The sequence below is a fragment of the Pinus tabuliformis genome, chromosome 8, assembly GCF_031772625.1.
Source record: "Pinus tabuliformis cultivar Carrire ecotype Pingquan chromosome 8, CPIR1, whole genome shotgun sequence".
Taxonomy (NCBI): Eukaryota; Viridiplantae; Streptophyta; class Pinopsida; order Pinales; family Pinaceae; genus Pinus; species Pinus tabuliformis.
This window is the reverse complement of record NC_142294.1, coordinates 1,741,717,563-1,741,740,386: the sequence shown is the minus strand read 5'-3', so window position 1 is coordinate 1,741,740,386 and position 22,824 is coordinate 1,741,717,563. Positions and strand designations below refer to the sequence as shown.

Here is a 22,824-nt window from a genome sequence, read left to right as displayed (position 1 = left end):
TCTTCCACCACAATTTCAGTATTAGCACGCGGGAAATCACACATCAATTCCGCAAAAACCAAATATTTCTTTGCCTTGGATTTTTCAAATTCCAAGTCAAATTCCTGCAGGATAACTATCCATTTGGAATACTTGCCCCCTAGCAATTGTTTGGTCAAAATATAGATCATAGGGTTACAGTCAGAAATTACTGTAGTTTTGTGTAGTAAGATGTAATGACGAAATCTTTGGACAGCTTGAACAGATGCCAAGGCCAATTTCGACACATGCGAATATTTAAGCTCAGTCGGATTCAAAATTCGACTAAGATAGTAAATCACATGTTCACTGTTGAATTCATCTTCCTGAACTAAAACCATCCCAATGGTGGAATGAGAAGTGGCGAGGTACAAGAAGTAATCCTGGTTGTAGTTGTGAGGATGCAATAACAGTGCATGGGTCAACGCGTGTTTAAGTGCATCAAAAGATTTTTGAGCTATCTCATCCCAAAAGAATGGAGTATTCTATTTCAACAACCTGGTAAAACCCTTTGTTATCTTGGCGTAGTTAGGAATGAAACGGCGTAAAAAGTTTTCTTTCCCTTGCAAACTTTGGAGTTGGCGAAGAGTCGAAGGAGGAGGCAATTTGACAATAGCTTCAACCTTCGATGGATCGAAACGAATGATTCCTGAACTAGTACGATTCTATCCATGTGAATGAATGTGTCGAAGTCGAACATGGTAGAAACCACTTGATTACCAGTCAATGATGTGAACTATTAACAAGTGTGAGAGAAACCACCAGTAATGTCAATGGCTCTCAAAGTACTCAGTACAATCCATGAAATGTGAATGGATGAGGTGATTTCGAACATGTCATAGAATCCTTTGATCGAAGGTCAATGATGCAACCTATTGTCGAAGGCAAGAAACCTGCCATTGAGGCATGCAAATTCCAAGGTATTGACGATTTCTAGATCATCTTTCTAGATAATGAGCTGAAGTCGATAGAAAGCGATCCGTCGTAGGCAAGCCCACAATACGAAATCATAGATCAAGTTTGAAGAAATATATTTGGCAAGGACTAACTCAGGGATGGTCAAGATGGATGACATATATCTTGTAGATGAATGGTTTATTTGAACTGACCTCTTGAACACATAACGACACTGCAGATGGTTTGGTGACAATTGACCCAAAGCTAATACCCAGAAACCAGCTGAAGACTTTCAATATGGTTTGATTAACTGTTAGGCAAAGGATTTCCCACCCAGGTGAACAAAAGTGTCGTGTTCAAGAGTGGTTGACTGCTTTTAAAATACAAAGTATAACAAACAAGTTCATTTTTCTGTCTTTTCCCCCACCATTTCTGGAAAGTACCTCTTTATTTTTGACAAGCTTGAGGAGGATAACATTTGCTTGGTTATAAGCTCATCCTTTGGATGAGTCCAACTTAGTTTAAAATTCGAACCCAAGAAGGAGTGGTTCATTCCTGTTTAAAATTGAACAGGTCCTTTACTGTTAAATTCTAATGAGTCCAGTATAGGAGAAACTCGGTGTTTTTCAATTTTAGGGAGTCAGAAGAAAAACTTAAGAAAAGTCCATGGTTGTCCTTTTTCCTAAATTTGTGTCTCCCAAGCCCGAAAAAGTATAAAATAATACTTGAGAGAACCACTTAACCATTACGATCAAGGAGTTTTTTTCATAATTAGTGTCTCTGATCTAAAAAAGTAAAAAAGCGATCAACGACACGTCGTTTTATAACCAATATCGAACTTGAAACGACAAAAGCCCGACAATCTTTTCATGTTTATACGGTCAGAAAAAAGCTGTAAGTAGAATGTCCTTTTAACTTCGTTTTAATGAGCTTAAAAATAAAAACTCGGCAATCTTTTCATATTTTACAAGTCAGAAAAGAGCTTAAAGAGAACTCCAATGTTCTCTGTTGAAAATGATCAATTTTCCCTGAAAAATCTAATATTCTGCACAAAAACTCAAACATTACTCATACCTGTTTAAAATAAATAAAAATGCATCAAAAAGTTACCTTTTTAAAGTGAAAAATAAACAAATTGAAAATTAATTTATTCAAAAAAGCTTATAAAAAGGGCTTTTGTAAATTCATTTTTACCGTTTGACTTCAGAGTGAGAAGAGAGAGCTTTTGGGTAAGAAACTTCCTGTGAAGATTGTGGAAAATCCGTCTGTTGGAATCGAAAAGCGTCAGCTCCAGGTAATCCACATCACCTTTATCTTGCATTTCAACCATTTTCATTTCGTTTTTAGGTTTCCATTTTGATTTTTAGGAAAAATTAGTTTAGAAAACCGCTCGCAGGGGTTCGAAGGCGCAACATGCGAAACCTGTGGACCCCGACCTTTTTCTACAAAGGAAAGAGCCAGAGTTCTGCACCTGTTGCTTGGGAAGAGTGTGGACCTACTCCCTATCCCTAACTAGCGGGTGCGAACCCCGTGAAATAGGTTTTAAAACTTCAATTTTTTCCATTTCCGCCCAAAAATTTTTGAACTAAAATGTTCTAAACCGCCGTTTTTGCAATGTAGGATATACAAAATGCTCATTTGGCGGGAACGGGAGCACAAAGATGTGGAACTTGCCACAATAAATCATCAACCCTCATTGGATGCATTGAGAGCATGCAGACTATTTAAATTCTGGGCCATACCTGGCATGAGGGCCCAAGTAGACGTTTTGCAATGGCTGGTAGACAGGTGGAATATACAGGACCAATGTTTCATTATTGGTGGCCACTGACTCAAAATCGAGCTAGAGGACATTTATTTCCTGACTAGTTTGCCCAAGAGAGGTGAATGATTATCTCTATTTGGGACTAGGCCAGGTGGCCAGTCTGTCGATACTCTCTGACTAGAGTTTTGTAATGACAAAACAAAGGACAGAGGGGTCGATATCAAAACTATCTCTTGTCCTGAACTTAAAGTGATTGCATTTGCTGTCACTAGACTCCGCGGAAGCGCAGCACTGCATGTAGCTATCAAATCCCAAATGCGTATGGCAGTAGAAAATTATCGAGGCACCATCTTCAATTTGTGCGAAGCTATGTTGGCAAATGTAAAAGGCCAACTAACTAGAGTAAAGAACAAACAACTAAAAAACTTTGGATATGGTTTCCTAGTTGTAAGCTTTGGTCTAGAGAGGGTTCCGATGTTGGTCCGACAATAGCTTTCCATTGGAGTTGGACTTCCCCGAGAACCTAAGCTAACGCGTTGGGTTGCAGTTATGGCCCGTCATACCGAGGAGGGTTCAGAGGTTGTTCGATTTCCACCTGAGTATTTTCGTTGGTTGGAGAACCAACTTTTCGTGATTCAGGATTTTCCATATGCTGGGATGGATTATCATGGTGACCCAAACATGACTCTTCCACCAGGAGAGCAGTGGGATGCTTCAGGTAAAATCATTCTCAATATTTTATAAGTTTTAACTATTTTTTTTTTAAATCATCCAAAACTGATAATACAAGTTGCAAATGCAGATGTGGGTCCATGGTGACCAGCCTCTCTCCGGCCCTATGACAGGAGACACCCAGATGCAGCAGTACTAGCCCCACAGGATGAATCTACAAAGACCCTGACCGAATTGGAAAATCATCTAGAGCGTTTGACAGCAGATATTCCAGAGACTAGCATAGATGATATCCCACTTAGGTTACAACACTATGTGATTGGGGTCCCAGGACCTTTCAAGAGGTTCCTTTGTAGGGTGGCCCGAGCAATGGTTTCTTATCGTGATCATCACCAGTGATAGGATGATCGCCTTTGTAGACTCATATGAAATTTTTGCTTTTTGTACTATCATTTTTGCTGATCATAAGGTGTTTTTCAACCTATGATCGAAGACGATGTATATTTGACACACTTTTATGCTATGCTATATCACTATTACTGGCTATCTTATATAACATGTTATGGAATGTTTTTAAATTTACTGTTTGATTACTACAAATGTCTATTTAACATTCGAGAAGCAATTGCATCTGCTAATGTATTTAAATATCTTGGAATATGCTGATATTTAATATAGTCAAATTCACGTTCCAATAGACGAACTCTCAAAAATAATCTTAATAACACTGGATTTCTAATGGCATAAACTCTGTTAAGCTGCAATACAACAAGTTCAGAATCTAACCTAACAATCATACTCCGAATCCCAAATGAGATAGATTCAGATAATAACTCAATCACTGCACTATAATCTGCAATGTTGTTCATTGTTTGACCGAGGCTTACCCCATGCATAGGTACCAACTCATCAGAGGGTGAATAGATAACCCAAGCTGCAGAAGAAATGTTCCGTGTATTACGACAAGCACCATCAGCGAAACCAATGTATGTTTGAAGAGACATCGACATCTGCAATATCAAGAGTAAAATCAAGATAAGCAGGAATAATGATAAAAACACTCTCTAAACTAGGCACACTTTTCTAATCTAAAACACACCAGCTAGAAAGAAACTAATCTAACTAAAATCTCCACACCTAGATTTAAGCATAATATCTCTTTAGATAAAGACCATTTCTGGGTTTACCCAAAGAGATACTGTCAAAATCTACCAATTCATAGGCCCCTTTTGCCAGCTTTCGCTTAACAACATAAGGACCATGCCACATAGGTACAAATTTTCCAGCCCCTAGCTTATCGTTTGCTTGATCGTATAGTAAGACTAGGTCTCCTTCCGAAAAATTACGAGGTGTAACATTTCGATCGTATTGAGCTTTAATTCGTTTGGCATGAGTTTCGATTGCTAATGCAGCATCACGTCGATTCTCATCTAGCTGAGCTAAGTACAACAAACGTTTCTCCTCTTCAGAAGTAGATGGGAGTAATTCTATGGGTATTTGCAATGGCAGAATTTTGCATTCAATGGGTAACATAGCTTCCAAACTGTAAACCAGTTGAAAAGGAGTGAAACCAGTTGATGTTTTTACTGAGGTTTGATACGCCCAAAGTGCTGAAAATAACATGTTATGCCAATTCGACCTATGAATGCCAATGATTCGTCGGATCATAATGACTAGAACTTTGTTGATAGCTTCAACCAGACCATTAGCTTGTGGGTAATATGGAGTAGAACTAATGTGACGTAGACCAAGTTGATCTGTTAGTTTAGTCATCATGATGTTTCGAAAATGACTCCCATGAGCGATTGAGGAACACCGAATCTAGTAATTATATGATTGAAAATGAAAATTGTAGCAGTTTTGCCGTCTGCCGAAAATGTAGGCATCGCCTTGGCCCACTTAGTAAAATAATCTACCGCAAGGATGATATACGCATGCCCCCCGGCCGAGTGAAGGTTATATGTAATAAAGTCGATACCCCACTTTTCAAAAGGACCGATGACAATTATAGGGTGGAGAGGAGCAGGTGGAGCACACATCTTTCGATCAAAAATTTGACAATTGTGGCATTTTCGGACCACATACATACAATCTTTAAATAAATACGGCCAAAAATAACCAGCGTGAAATATCTTTTGGGTTGTGGCATACCCAGACATATGACCGCCACATGCTCCAGAGTGAGTCATTTAGAACCTTTTGAGCTTCTTCACGAGTTAAACAATGTTGGAAAATAGAATCCGCCCCACGACAATAGAGTGTATCTCTAATGATTTTGTATTGTTGGGATTGGAAACGTATTTTCCGTCGCTGAGATTGTGAAATTTCAGGTCGAAAAGATTAGGTTTGGAGATAAACAATGATATCTCCATACCATGGATCAAGAGTACTGATAAGAAATAAGGATTCGTCCACAATGGGCTCTTCCGCCAGTTTCAATATTAGCATGTAGGAAATCACACATCAATTCCACAAAAACCAAAGATTTCTTTGCCTTGGATTTTTCAAATTCCAGGTCAAATTCTTGCAGGATAACTATCCATTTGGAATACTTGCCCCCTAGCAATTGTTTCGTCAAAATATAGATCATAGGTTATAGTCAAAAATTACTATAGTTTTGCATAGTAAGATGTAATGATGAAATCTTTGGACAGCTTGAATAGCTGCCAAGGCCAATTTCTCCACATGCGAATATTTAAGCTCAGTTGGATTCAAAGTTCGACTAAGATAGTAAATCACATGTTCACTGCTGAATTAGTCTTCCTGAACTAAAACCATCCCAATGGTGGAATGAGAAGCAGCGAGGTACAAGAAGTAATCTTGGTTGTAGTTGGGAGGATGCAATAACAGTGCATGGGTCAACGTGTGTTTAAGTGCAACAAAAGATTTGTCAGCTATCTCATCCCAAAAGAATGGAGTATTCTGTTTCAACAACCTAGTAAAACCCTTTTTTATCTCGGCGTAGTTAGGAATGAAACGACGTAAAAAGTTTTCTTTCCCTTGCAAACTTTGGAGTTGGCGAAGAGTCGGAGGAGGAGGCAATTTGACAATAGCTTCAACCTTCGAGGGATCGACATGAATGCTAGCTTTCAAAACAACAAATCCCAGTAAGCGACCTGTTTCTATGCAGAAAACACATTTGTGTGGATTCAGCCTAATTCGATAATGCCTACATCTCATAAAGATTTCTCGTAAATGAGTGAGATGATCAGCTCTAAGTAATGAATCGGTAGGTAAATCATTGAGATATGGCTGCACAATGTGCTTGATGTCATGAAATGCGTAAGACATAGCCCTTTGAAAAGTTGCTCCGGCGTTCTTCAATCCAAAAGGCAATTTGCAGTAAGCAAACATCCCCCATGGACAAATGAAAGTTGTTTTTGGTTGATCAGCAGGGAGTACATTGATTTGATTGTAACCGGAAAAACCATCCATAAAGGAGAAAATTTCACTGCCGACACAATCATCAATTATTTGATCAATATAGGGGGTTGGATAATTGTCTTTAGGACAAGCTCGATTAATATCCCTATAATCGATACATATTCTTATCGTTCCTTGCTTTTTGTTAACAGGAACAATATTCGATACCCAATCCGTTAAGGGAATTGGATAAATGAAACCTGCTCGAAGTAATTTCTCAACTTCAGCTTTAATAGCAGCAGCTTTTCGCAGATGTATCTAACGCAAACATTGCCAGACAGGTTTAGCATCCGGGTAAGTTTTAATTTCATGGACAACAATTGATGGATCGATTCCTGGCATTTATTCATATGACCAAGAAAACATGTCACAGAATTCTTGAAATAGGGCTTTATAAGTTTGGAGTTCATTATCCGTACAGGAAGCACCTATATGAATGTTTTCAATAATTCCAGGTTTAACTGAAATGTCAATAGGAACTGTTTGAGAAATATTTCCCAAATTTAACTCAGAATCAGGATGTTGCAATGGATTCTGTGGTTCTTTGACATAATCAGTAGTAAAAATAGATGAAAAATCATTTTCAAAATGATCAAGCTCAGGTAAAAACGAAGATCAATGATGAAGATCTTCCCATGGTAAATCATCAACAGACAAAAGTTCATGAATCTGCTCATCAGTATGAACAAGCTCGGAAAAATTTGTTGAATCTGAGGTTGATATTGAAAGTGATTCTCCATGGACCACATTCATTAGATCAATTTCGGTTGAACAAGGGTCAGAAAACAACTGTATAGCCTGATATGCAATTTCATAGGGACTCAAAGGCATCACATCACCAAATGAATCCACCTTAGACTCAAAAGGTACGATCCAAGGATCATCAAAATCAATAGTGTTTGATAAAATCATATGAATAGTTGCAGTAGAAGGCGATATGTTAGGAGGAGGAAAGGAAAAAGTTCCTAGTAAACCAGAATCTTTAACCAATCCTACTCCAACATCCTTGTAAGGGATAGTTGTTTTACCGACATGTTGGATACTTTCAAAAGAGGCTAGGTCGGATGAAAAATAAGTCAGCTGGTCTATGGTTATGATCTTTCCATTATGAGGAAACTTGATAAGCCGAAAGACCAATGAAACAATAGCAGTCATAACGTAAGACCAGCTTCGACCCAAAAGAAGGTTGTAATCTAGAGGGGCATCAACCATTTCCACATCTAGATTAACATTTTTGCCTTCAACCCCTATAGGTAAATCCTATAGAATGCCAAAAGGATGGAACCCACGGCCATCAAAAGCCTTTAGAATCGTCGGGGATTGATTGAGTGTAGGAGAACCAAGCGATCTCCAACACTGGATCGACATAATACACATAGAAGCTCCGTCATCAATTACAGTCCTAAAGCAAGGTCTGTTTTTTACTAACACTAGAATCTGGAAAGCCATTTGATGAGGTAGGTGAGGTGTACTATTCTCTAAATCGAAGATTATAAGGTTTGAATCCTGAATATCAATAGCTCCTATAGTCGAAAAAAGTAATTTACACTGTGCTAGACATGATTGCAGCACTTCCAAAGCCGACATTACTGAAGGGGAAATAGCTAAGTCTTCAATAATATTATAATTCTGAGTAGCTCTCACATGTGGATTGAAAGCTAACTTCCGAAGTATACCTTTAGCAGGCAGTTTGATTACTAAGTCCGGGTTAGGTTTCTCAATCTGTAGCGGATCAGAACCAGAAGGAGTTGAAGTTGATGGGTTTGAATTAGAAGATTCTGCTTCCTTACCACCAACAGGACTTTTACTCCCATAATCTTGTGATTGCGTCACAATCCTGACATGAGACATCATCATTATGGGTTCTTCTGAGGCATTTGAGGAAGAACCAATCATCTTATTATCTTGACTGGGAAAAGGATCCTTTAAGACAGTAGGCATCTGAGAACCTTTGACGATTTTTGCAACCTCAGCTCGATGTGGGCAATCTCTTGTAAAATGCTTCTCGTCACAAATGAGACAAGGATATCGAGGTTAACATTTCTCATAAGTAGATTCAGTTTTATCTGATTTCTCTTTAGAGTTTTGTTTATTTTTATTCTTCCCTTTCTTTTTACCACCGGATTTTGATTTCACCGTAGATGATTCTATGACATAAATATCGGCAAGAATTCCAGTCGAAGAGTCTCCTATCAGGGAATCTGGTAAAGTTATAATAGGAGAATAATTCTTTGAAGAATTCTTCTTGCTTTTGGTGCTAACTGAACCAATCATACCATTAGTGGCATGAGACCCTGAAGGAGCTGCAGTTATTTGATTTTGTTTCCGAAGGTCGGGGATTTTTTCGTGTAAAGTACCCAACTACGTATAAACGAGGTCAAGGTACTGAGTTTGAGCAATTACTTGCTCTTCAGTAATAACTCCTGCCTTAACTACATCCTCAGTGATTTTAGGTAACAATGATTTAACAAACCATTCTGCTAAAATTTGATCCGGAATAAAAACTTTTGCTAAACGCCGTCTACGTCACCATTCATGAATATGATCTGAAATATATGTGGATGTTGACTGTTTTAATGAAGTTAATAATTCCATGCCATTTTCATATTTGACAGGCAACTGAAAATGAGTTAAGAATGAAATGGCTAACTGACTAAAATTATAAAAGGAAGCTCGCAGTAACTCAATGTACCACTTGGTCGCAAGACCAATTAAAGTGCGTTGAAAAAGACGTAAGCGAATTGAATCATCTATAATGGAATTAGATGCACTCCAGAGGTGATAATTAATCACATGGTTTGAAGGATCCTCTCCTGATTTACCTTCAAACTTTGGGATATCACTGGGCAACTTATTCGGCATTGGCAGCCAAAACGGAAGATAATTAATCAAATCATTCATAAGGCACGACAAATCAGGCAAGTCCAAAGTTGCAATAAACGGTAACTGATGGTTAGTGTCACGAAAACCTTGGGTCATAAGACCAACCCCAGGAGGAGGATATCCAGGAAAACTTGGAGTTGGAATTGCATTTGGAATATTGTATCCTCCCAGAAAACCAGGATTAACCAAACCAAACTGGGGTTGTTGAGGTTGCTGATAAGTATATCCAGGGTACGGTTGATACTGGTAAACTGGGCTTTACACAACAGGACCGAATTGGTACTGTCCCTGGTACGATTGATAAGTGAATTGCGGTTGACTTGTGACAACCATACTTGGACTAGGTTGTCCTATAGGCATCTGAACCGAAGTCTGAAAAGTAGGTCTCGACTGAGGTAAAGAGGCTTGAGGAGTTGATGCAGGAATAGTAGAAACCGGGGCTGCTGATACTCTAGAAGTAGATGGGGTAGATTGGACAGAAGCTGCAGTAGTTGCAGCAGTCATTTGAGGTGGAGTTCAAGGTGAACTAGGCCCAGACTGATGAGCTACACCAGGTGCAGAAGTTTGAATAGTAGGTTGGACAGGTTGCTAGGTTGAACCAGAAACCAAAGGTTGTCCAAATTGAGATGAAAACTGCACATTAGGTTGCAAAATTTTTTGAGATTGAGATGGATCCCACACCATGTTCATTCCGGGGTATGGACCCATAGAAGGTTGAACATATTGAGGACCATAACTTGATTGAGCATAGGGCTGATAATTAAAAGGTACATTTCCAGCTCCTTGTACGAATGATCGACCAGAAGGTGGTTGGAAACCTTGGGTTGGGTATAGACCTTGAGGTTGATAACCTTGAGGGACGTACTAAAATTGGGGTTGACCTTGAGGTATAGATTGATATTGGGGTTGACCTTGAGGTATGTACTGAGTCTGGGGTTGACCTTGAGGTATGTACTTTCCGAAGGTATGTACTGTCCTTGAGGTTTTCCCCCAGGTGGTAACTGACTACCTTGAGGTTGCCGCCCAGGTGGTAATTGAGTACCTTGAGGTTGCCCCCAGGCGGTAACTGACTACCTTGGGGTTTTGGATTTGGAATAGTACCATACATCATAAGAATTTCTTCTACGCTCATCAATTGAGTTCCGTTATTACCAGTTGATATTCCATGTTCAATGGGTTCAGGAGATGCTCCTGAAAAAGTACCAGTGAGTGATTGATACCCAGAAGGAATAGAGGACCGTCATATAAAAATGTTTCCGGTGATTGGGAAAACATGGATGACTGTCTCAACATATTCAAAGGAGGATAATAACCTCTAGGTGTTGGATGAAAATGAATTCGAGGTGGTGAAAAACTAAGACCCAGATTTTCTAAAAAGTTGGTCAATGAGATGTACCAAGCGTCCCTCCTAGGTGGATTGTAGAAAATTGATTCATGCTCCCTAAGTTCTAAAGTTGGTTTATTTTCAGGGAAAGTTATATCTTCTTCCAGACTAACAAGTTCTTCAATAGAAATGAATCCCGAAGGAAGATTTTGGGTAATGATCCTTCCTACCCTGGGTGAACTAGGACCACTAGAAGTTGGAGAAGCAAATCTTGAGGATGGAGTAGCAGCAGGTTCAGTTTCAGGCTCAGAAATTTTAGGTTCTTCAGCTAATTCACTAGTAGAAGAAATACTATCAGTAACTTCGGAAAATGAAATTGGTTCAGAAATATACTCTATTGCTTGAACTTGATAATTAGGATGAATAATTAAAGAAGATTCTCTATCCTCCGGTGACCCAACTCTACTATCACTAGGTGTTACAAGAGCTCATAGCCCTTCAATCTGGCTTGGTGTATAATCAGGAGGTTGCCCCCGAAGTCTACGGGATTGTCTCGGTAATTTAGCCATGATTAAATATTTTAATTACTTCACACGCAAACAAAGAAAATCTCAATAAAACTACCTAAAGTCTCTAAAGAACCAAACAATTGAATCACATGCCTAAAAAATCTAAGAGTTCAAACCACACACAAACAGTAACTTTCCGTACCAAAAACACTAGTTGGTGATGAAATCCAACATCGCAAAATTCAATACAGAAAGGGCGGTTGGAACAATTACCCCAACAACCTGCTTAATGAAACAGACTAGCACAAGTTTCTTCACAAAACCATCTCGAGTGAAGAGAACCCCCCAGAGATTCCAAGTGAGTCTAGTCGACGTCTGCTCCAGGTACAGTGAGATTCGTCCTTCACCATCACCTTAGGAAAGAATCTTAAGATTATGGTCACTAAGGATACCAGCAATAACAAATACAACTAGGGGAACAGTCTACTATCCGATCTATGCGCAAGGGCAGAGTAACAAAGCTCAATCCCCTTGAAGGCTCCTTGACATGATCAATCCGAGGTTTACCAACAAGTGACCCCAGGTTCCTCGACAATGGCTAATCCGAGGTTTACCGTTTTAAATACGCGCAAATCTTCTATCTTTCCCAATGAGACAGACTTGATTGTCTCAAAGGTTCAGACATGATCTCTTGATTGACTCCTTTAAGAGGAGTTTCCCAGATTATATCAATTACAATTGGATTTATTTCCTACCGCAAGATATAGCTACTTGTTTGTTTTAACTATCTTGGAGAGTTAATTACTCCCTACTCCAAGATACTAGCCTAAGCTATATTGGTGATAAGAGCCCTAGAAATAAAAAGATTGCTAGATCAATTTTAATTTAAGCGTTATTTTTATGGGTTGTTTCTTAAGTCAATAGGAATGGAGATGAAACTTTATGGTGTGAAGACTCGACTCCAAAAACACTAAAAATGCACCTAAGATGATAAACAATTCTTTTTCTTCAATGAATTTCTAGCTAAAAGAAAGAGTTGAGAATGCAATTCTTTGAAAAACAACTCTTTCTTTCAACATGTAAATGAAAAGAAAATATTTTTTTGTCTTTTTCAATAAACTCAAAACGAGACTACTAATTATGCTCATAAAAAAATCCCTTTCTTTTTCAACATTCAAAAACTACAAAAAACAAATTCTTTCAAAAGAGATTCTACAATTTCTAGAAAACACTCAAAACTATAAAAATCAATCTTGAGATCTAAAAACTTCTAAAAACCTAATGGAAATAAAAGCTTCAAATCTTTTGAGGACGTTTTACTTAGTTATTCAACAAACTAAGGATTAATTCATTCAGAATAACAAATTAATCAAAAAACACCCAGCTATGTTTTCTTTTTATAAAAATGAAATTCAAAACTTTCAAGCAAGTTCGTTCAAAGCTTTGCAAAGAGAAAACGAAATCTATTTCTCAACAAGGGCAGATTTCACAAATTAGTCAGACTCATTAAAAAAGCCAAAAATACTAGGGTAATCTAAGGTTTCTTAGGCTTCTAATCTCTGAGTCACTACAAAGACCAAGTGAAAATCAATCCAGGCACACAAAACTTCTAGAAAATCACCTAAAACCAAAATGCCAATGGAACTTACTTACAAGAAATTTTTGACAGGACACATGCAGATCTGGGTAGAGACTAAAAAGCGTAAATAAATCCTAAGCTTAACTGGAAGAAAACATTTTGGGTTTTTCAAAAAGTTTGATAGGGTATACAGGTTTCCAGTAGAACCAGATGTGGTACTACTCTGTGCACTAAAGGAACAGTGCGGGGATGTCCGCATTGTCTTGTAAAAGAAAGTGTGGTCCTCTTCAAAATTTCAGAAAAAAAAAAATATACTCTAGATCCTAAAAACTACCCAATCCCACAAACATCAAGCAAAAACCAGAAACAAGAAAAAGTTTCCCAAGTCAAAGAAAAAGGAAAAGCAAAAAGCCAAATTCCATTCCCAGTGGAGTCGCCAATTTGTTGGCCAGATAAATCGTTCTTGTGGAGAAGACCAATCTCCCTAGTATCAACAGATATCTAGCAACAAGCAAGACAAGTAAATATACCTTTCTCTAAATATATTGCGATTCATTAATAAAAAACTAAGAGGTGTTTTAGACCCTACCTTAAGTCCAACGCTAGTTTGTGGCAGCCACACTTTGACCGTCCGAATGAGTTTCCCTTTGAGAACTTGCAATCACCAACAAGCACACATCAAATAACACCTGCATAGCTAATACAATAAATCATATTCATCATGGTGATCAAGGAATCCATGAAATGAACCATAAGGCACAACTTATTGAGAAAAATGAACTTGATTGTATTAACTTTGAAAATAGAAGAACTTTACAACCTTTGCTGCCTTGATGTTGTACAAGCTCTTCCTAGGATCCAAACAGGAATCTCCTCTACTTTGACAAGCCTCACACTCTTCCTAATGAGATCAAAAAAGGTATGTAATCTCTCCTCTCAAGCTCAATTAGGAAGACTAAATTCCAACAGCATTTCACCTCAAAAATATTCAGCTTTCAACCTCCTCAATAACTAACCAAATGCTTCATTTTATAGTGCAAAGGAAGGAGGTTACAGGTCCACCTATGAAGGGATAGAGACCTATTTCAAAGGGATAAGCTCCTCACATCAAGGGGTTAACTCCTTAAGGTATGGGATGCATGAACCTTAAAGAAGCGAATTTGCCACCTCAAGATTCCTTCTAGAAGCTTCCAGAAATGACTCAAAGTGAGTTTTTAAAAATGTACTTGTTCTCTTTTGACTTTTACAAGGGTCCACACCCATTACATAGAAACAGAGTGGTCAAGTATGCAGGGGACATGACCAGTAGGTGCGGGACCGCATGTAACGCTAGGAGAAAGTGTAGAACCGGAGTTTTAGAGACTTTTAAGGGTTTTCTCTTATTTTTGAAGGCTTGACATGAAGAACTGAGCTTTAAGACTTGCAAAGGAGGAAAGCATGAGTGGTGATAGACTCACACCAATTGCAGAATGTCATGGTGACAATATTTTGTGCAAAAATAAGGAGTTAGGGATTGAACTGGTCGAACCCTTGCAAGACCAGCCTCGTAAATCCTGACAGCCTCCCATGGTGGATGAAAAGAGAGATGAGGGGGCAGGAGATCATATCAAAATCTTGCTCGAAGAAGCCCTTGAGTGGCAAAGGAATGAGATGATGGACAACATTGCATAGATCCTTCAACGGCTACCCAAGGGCCATGCATCAACTTCCAACAACGACTATGGAAATGCCACACCCTTTAAGGTACAAGTTAATTTTGAAATCCTCATCTTCAAGGGTCAAATAGACGTAGATGTCATAGATAAATGGTTAAATCTGCTAGAATGGTATTTTTCTATTCATAATTCTTCCAGTCAGGAAAAGATTATTTTCGCTCTTCTCAAAGCAGCCCCCACATCAAGGACTAGTGGGAAACCTACTGTGAGCAGAAGGATGAAAGTATAGGCTCACTATTTTTAGCCACACCGACTTGTAATTCATTCTAGGATGCCATGAAGAGTAGTACACCCTGTCAAAAACTATGAGGATAAATACATAAAGTGGACCATGCTGTGATAGGTAAGGGACCAAGATGTGCTAGAGTTCACAAACATTTTTCATACCCTTCACACATAGTTGGGTGTCAAGGACTCTGAGATTCATTTGGTACTCAAATACCGTGATTGCCTACAAACGTACATCCAGGAAGAGATGGAGTTCTTGAACATCTCCTTGCTCTGCACAGTGTATAGATATCTTGTTAAAATCGAGAAGAAGTTGAAACAAAAGAAACAAGACTTTGGATCTGCAAATCTAAAGAACAAAGGACAAATCCAAAGCGGTGTGACCGAAGACAACCCGTCAAAGCGAGAAGAAAAGAACAACACCACAAAGTCGAAGAAGGACATGGTAAAGTGGTGTGAGTTCCATAATAGCCCCACTCATAACACAAGTGTGTGACAGACCAAGCAGTAGTTGGTGGCCGAGTTGAAGGCTTCTGAATCAAATGCATGTTCCAACCCTGAGTCAAAACCTGACAAGGGGAATGGAAAAGAGAATCAGATCATCGATGCAGAGCCCAACACCATTGTTTCCACCACCAAGATCCAAAAGAATGAGCCCGAAGATCCAGAGGAGGGGGAGCATCTTTTACACTCACAAATGTGGGTGAAGGGTTCACCGCTACAATTCATTGTCAACAGTGGCAACCAAAAGAACCTCATTTTAGTAGAGTTCATGAAGCAGTTGGGCCTACCGACTACACCACACCCGCAGCCATACAGTATCGGGTGGCTTCACTAAGGACGAGATTTCCAAGTTCGCAAGCATTGTCGCCTTCCCTACAGCATCAAACCCTTCATAGACGAGGTATTGTGTGATGTTACACCTCTGGATGTTTGTGATGTATTATTAGGTCAGCCATACTCGTGGAGGGGACATGATGTGTATGAGTCAAGGCCTCTTGTTGTCATTATTTATTTGTATAATTCATTATACAGGATACCTAAGATAGCACCTCCTACCACCACCTCTTTGATCACTGCTAAGAAAGGCAGCAAGCTCATCTCACAGACTAGGAAATTTATTTTCTTTCAGGTTCGCTCCCAAAGTAAGATCATTGCCACATCCATGACCCCAACGAAGGGTTCCTCCACACAACGGCAGCAGAAACAGAGGGATACGGTCATGAAAGAACACAAGAACAACTTCTCCTCACCCACAGGGGTACCACACAAGTTTGAGGTGGGCAACAAAGTCTGGTAGCATCTGTAGAAAGAACGCCCTACAAGAGCCCATCAGAAGCTCTGACCACTCTGACATGGTCCTTACACCATTACCAAGGCTGTGGGAAACAATGCTTTAGAGAACAACATTCCCCCATTCCTTCACTTGCACCGAGTTTTCAATATGGACCACTGTTGACCATGCTTCCCACCATTACTAGACACAACAACGGTTACAGAATAACTCACCAGGGACCAAGTTTAGTAGAAGTTTCATCATCTCATGGAGGAACTCAACGCAATGGGGACCATTGCTTCCTAAGGGGGGAGGAATGATCCAAGTGGATGTTGGTGGCCACCCACCTATCCCATTTGGACCCCCACAACTGTTTCTTTCAGTTTTTAAGTTTCCTTATATGTAGCACAATTCACTATTTTTAGCAGTTTTTGGGTCGTCAACATCCGGAGCCGTTTTGAGGCCCTAAACGACGTTTTTTGGGAAATCTAGGAGCAACATGGATCCACAGATTGATCTTTCTCTTCCCAAAGTTGTAGTGCCTGGATAGATCTTTCTAACGAGCTATTGTACGTGTCAAATGAATATTGGGTGCCGAAGTTACGACCTCGGGAAGTTGACGTAGCAACTTACCCAAAACGGGGCCCAGAATTTGGCGTTTCATCTTCTACAGTTATGTTTTGGGATGTTAAGGAATTTCCATTGTTTCTCAACAATAAATAGGCCTTCGAGTCTCATTGTAACATAGTTCAGAGGAATGTAGCCACCACATCTCTTCTTAGAGATAAGCTACCTTCGTCCTAGCAAGTTTATTTCCATTTCTATTTGAAAGCATATTTCAATATTTTACGGTAATGAAATGAAGCATTATCTCTGCGTTTATGGTTATCTCTGTAATTTGTTGCATTCCTGTTTAAATCCAGATCAATAGATCTGAATCAATATTTGAGAGTTTTACTTTTATTTATGCTACAAAAAATTCAACATATCTAATTTTCTATTAGTTTTTTATTCAATGATAATGGAATAGCACTAACAGGGGTTCTCGACAGTGATCTACATGTTCTGTGTATGTTTTCTAGCTATGTTTGTTTATAGGCTAAAACAAGATTCATATTACAGTTTTGATTAGCCTTTAAATTCAAATTATGCTAGATTCCCGTGGGAGAAGAATCTGTTTACCAAGTGTTACTAAATTTAATGAGTTTTTAGTAATTAATTGGATGAATGAAAGTAGTAGAATATGAATTCAAAATTTATGTCTGCTTTTATTTTAGAGTGCTTTGAATGTCTACAAAGAATTAAATGGTGAATCAGACACCTTGAGGAAGGAAGGACTACAACTGTCTGAGGGTTCAAGGTTATGGAGGGAAATCAAGGATTTCCATGTATTATAGGAACATATTTATCCATCCTCAAATGGGTAACACTCATATACTTGCACTGCTAATTGTCATATGGATGAGCATCCACTAACATGAAGGTGAGAGAAATTGGTAGGGATTTCCTAGTGAAAAAGGGTTGAATCTTGATAGCTATGGTAAGATTCTCATTTCCTAGTGTTATCTAATGGATTTATAATATTTATGGTTTATCCCAATTCATAGTTGAATCTCTATAGTTCCTCTAATTCCATAAAGCATCACCCTGAAAGAAATTATATGCTTGCAATAGGTGATTATTCATTGAATTTTAGGAAATGATGGGAGGAATTCCATTTCAAGAATGGAATTCTAATTTGCATCTATAGCTAAAAATAATGGCTTTGGCTTAGGAAGGGTCTGTTAGGAATCCGCATAGAGCTATCCATCATACAATCTATGAATCATTCATCTTATGCTTCAACTCTTAAAGAACACAGGAAAGGGAAACATCCTCTCGTGCTCTTATGAAGTATTGACTGATCAAGAGATGAAGTACTAATAAAGAACATCCTGTGCCAATCTCTATAGGTTTGTCTACCCATGAAGAAATTCTTATCTATCCACTATCTTATTTCCCATCAGCTTCTCTCCTTCTTATATAGCCACCATATTCTCAATCATCCACTCTACCATCATATTCTTTGCCAACCCTATTATAAACCATCTTAGTATATGACTTAGTAGATGAGAATTCGTAAACTCAAGTTTTTGACATAAAAAAGGCATTTAAATCAAATTGATGACTGATATTACATAGATTTCTTCGGCGTATGAATTGGATTTGATTGATAGTCAGACCCTAAATTTTAAGAAAATGCCAAATACAAGTGATAAGTCCCTTCAGAATGAACCTTGGGAATGATGAATATACCAATCAACAAACATTAAAGTAAATGGTTTTTCTCGCCCAGATACCACAAATTCTTCTATAGAAGATAAAAAAATTAAAAAATCCACAAATTGTATAGGAAGCAAACCTTGAAAATAAATTGTGCTTGAATATGGGCTATGGGAACCCTCACGACCTCAAATAAACCTTATCCATTGAATTCCTGGATTTTCTACCCAGATAAACTCAGCCCCTACATAATTCCCAAAATACCAGACCATGTAACTTGACGATGTTAACTTCAAATTATGTCCAATAGATTTATACATAAAATAAATATAATAAGTATGAGGATCATTTTCAGAGTAGTAGGGGTGTTCTGTGCAGATATCTCTTGTTAGAGATATCCCAAAAGCTTCCCACAAGGTAGGTAGTCTCCCCATAAAACCATAGGAGCCGAGAGTGTGTTGTATATGTAAGCCAAGAGCATCGCTCGTGGAAACATTGAGTTTCAATGCATGCATTACATTCCGCAAAAACTGCAAGGTATGATACAAGTAACATCACAACAAGTCAGATTGTCAGCCCGTGGCTATTGTCACTTTTGAAATAAAATTTCCTTTCTAGCAACCAAACATTTCTCTTCCACATAATCAGTGAAAAATGGATTAAAACATTTGATCTACCTCCTTGTCTATTAAGGGAACACCACCATCTAAAATATTTCTACTGGAAGATTTTGACCACTGTTGAAATAATATAACAATGCACTTACAACTACCAATATTGCCTCTAGTTTCTATGGAAATTGCATCATTCTATCCTGCCCCACTCACCATAGCATTTCATTGATCTATTGAAGAAGAATATTGGTTATCCTCTATTTAGAAATATGTTGTATTTGCAGAATTCAATGCCCTAATACTTATTCTGAAGCAAGATGATGTTTTCAATTTTTAGTACCATATAATTTCATTTTCAAGTTCTCCTACCCTTATTTTCCTAGTTCTAACACCCCAAACATTGCACTTACTTGAAGAACACTAGAAATGTTGCAAGCATCATATTCCATGAAACCACATCTCTTTGCGATATTTTGTTAATATATGTTGTGCATCCTCTAGAACCTTGCATAACCATTTAATGGTATCATGTGGATCCATTTTAGATTAGATATACCCCTTCATTGTTGCATATATATGTTGTTTGCACTTTTCATGAGTCCAAACAAGTTAACGAATATGCATGTATACTTATTTAGACAGTTGAACTAGCCACCACTATTGTTCATTTACACCTGCCATAAATAAACCTGTAACTACTAACTCACCACCTAGTACAACCTTTCACAACAATTACTAGCCCCACAGTTACACATGCATCCCTTAAGAGGTTGTAGCTTGTAACAATAATCACAGGCCAACTTTTTTCCAAACACCAATATCTCGACTTGCTTACATGCCAATGTGTGTACTGGAAATCCATTCTCTCTACTAATTCTTAGTAACTTACTAGGTTGGCAGGTAACTATGATTTATAGAGTGTGCAACATTCCCATACCTACACTCAAATGTACCCATGCAACATGGTTTACCATCCACTTTTATATAATGGTGCTACCAACTCAAGTAACCATATGATATAGCTTATATAACACTTCATCATTCTTCATTTGTATCTCATTGTCTACCACTGGGAGTGCAAAATTGATTGTATGCAAATATAGATTTACTATTGTTTTTTGTCCATAAATAGTAATCCCCACAAGAACATAAACCATCTTTAAAAAAATGGAAACAACATAGAGAAGATGCATTCATTGTTTTCTTGGACCAACGTTGTAGGCATTTACTGTGAGCATATTATAAAGCTAGGAAAAAAAACTCATGCACCTAGTTTGGATCAAAAAATAAGTAAAACTATGTCTCCTCAACAACAGATGAGTAAAATTATGTCTCCTCGACAAAATCCCTCAAACTTCCATCCACCATATACAACTTACTTGGATAATATTCCTAATATGTTGCTAGATTGAACAAAGTAAGAAAGATGCAAGCCTTATACTAGACAATGACATGCAATTCCTCATTAATAATTTAGAAATTGGGCACCTTTAAACTACATGGAACTTCCATATTTCTTATTCTATCCTCTTTTTGACAAATATGCCACTCACTACTATACCAAGGGGTTTTTAAGACATTTAAGAAAAAATTACCATTTCCTCTTAAAATGATCAAATTGTCCCAACTATTTATCTTTTAATTATTTTAAATTAAAAATGGTTCATAGGACCTTTCCCGCTTGACTAATTAGAGTTCCATAGAATATCATGTTTGTAGCGTCAGATTTAGCCGAAGTTGAAAAATGGTGTGGATTCATCACTAGCATGAGGGTTATCTGGGCATGTGCATGAGAAAAAGAACAAGGTTGTCCATGGCCAAGGTCAACCCACAGTCCTAAGGGTCAGTACACTTCTAAGGAAGAAGCCCGTTGTGCCCCCATTGCGACCCTTAGGATGGTTTGAGGTTTATCTCTTCTATGTTTGAGTGAGTTAGTGCCCTGTGGAAGGAGCCCCACAGTCAATTACCTTGCAGCACCACCTTAGGATCATGGGTGTCACGCTGGAGATTAATGGAATAAGGATATCACTAGTGGAATCAGTGTCCCTAACCCTATGAATGGACATGTTAAAAAGAGAATTGACTGGGGCCACTTATCTAAGCACGATGAAGCGAACAGAGTTCCTTCTACAATTTTAATTACTCCAGAAGACTTGGAATATAAAGATATCCATGACGATACAAATATTATATTAAAGTGTGTGAATAAGATTAATTTACAATGAGAATGAGAGGCTTGCTTATATATCAAGCAAGTGTCTCTTCATGGAGAGTCATGTCCTATTTAGACATGCCTCTTCAACCAAACTACTAATTATTATTAACTATTCATTCTTACAATTATCCTTGTTACTTATATTTATATTATTTATGTACATTTTATCTGTAATGTTGCCTTCTTCCTCAAAAATCTTTGTCCCCAAAGCTTGTCGAAAAAGGTTTGATCTATTTTCCAGCTTCAAATGAATTTCTCTCTCAGAACAATCATCTTCGTCAATACAAGTTGATATGATCTTCTAAGTGACAAACAAAATTGTCGCACTGAGAAGGGATCAGACCATCCTAGATTAGTTTTCTATGGAATATTCTGATCATTGGAATTTGTAACGACTTGTTAGCATAAGACGAGATTGATTTTATGTCATTATTCTTTGAAACATCAATTTGTTCTTTCTGGTCTGAATGGTCCTAATACGTAGCATGGTTGAGTTGTCTACCCTCATGATTCGGATGTCGATATGGGACTTTACTTTCCCTTATTAGGTGTGTGGAAATTTTTTGATATACTTCACGGGATGATGTTGTTGAGTTCGTTACCAAATCTTCAATTGGGGTGTTTATCATCTGAACTGCAACATCCAAGCACGTCTTTTCTTCAACTTGCTTGTCTTCTTCTTGAGTTGTGACATTCACTGGATCGATATCTGTTGTTTTGTCATCAACTTGAATTCCTACATTTGATGCTTCCTTCTTGATAAGTTGTTGTACCTTGTTTTCTAATTTTTTATCCTTCTTAAGTTTCTTAATTTGCATCAATAATTTTTCACTATGGTTTTTAAGTCGAGAAAATTCTTCATTTTTGTCAACAATGATTTTGTCAATTTCATTTTGCATATTTTGTAATACTTTTTTACCTTCTTGAGAAATTACTTTTGAAATATCTGATATATATTTTGGTGTTATTGAATTTGGTTTCAGTGTAATGTCTTGGAGTGTTATTTTCTTCTTTTTGTGGGAAAATGTCAAAAACTTCTTTTCTGTATTTAGAATAAAGGACCCTAGAGCTTCCATCCAGGGTGATCCCAAAATAATTACACCTTGATTGTTCCATAGGGTGTGAACTGAGAATTGCGATACAAATGTATAATCTTCAATGTTTAGCTGTAAATTGGCTATGTCATATATTTTATTGCCAAAAAAATCTATTTTTTCAGTTATATCTGACTCCGGGATCACTAATTGGTTTGCAATTTTAGGTGTTATATAATTTGAATCTTCTGCCAGAGAAATAGAAATAATATCTTTTCCTACAAGAGTTCCCTTAATGTTAAATAGCACATTACCATCTCTGGGTAAAGTTTGTGGGAATCTCTTGGAATTCATTTCTGTATTAGACTCCATTTTGATTTTTGAATATCAAATACTTTTTAAATCACTTT

The 22,824-nt window shown here is 37.8% G+C and overlaps 1 pseudogene; it reads left to right on the top strand.

Moving 5' to 3' along the window:
• LOC149243070 (uncharacterized protein At1g01500-like) overlaps nucleotides 1–22,824 on the top strand; it is a 41,829-nt pseudogene that overhangs the window by 1,564 nt on the left and 17,441 nt on the right.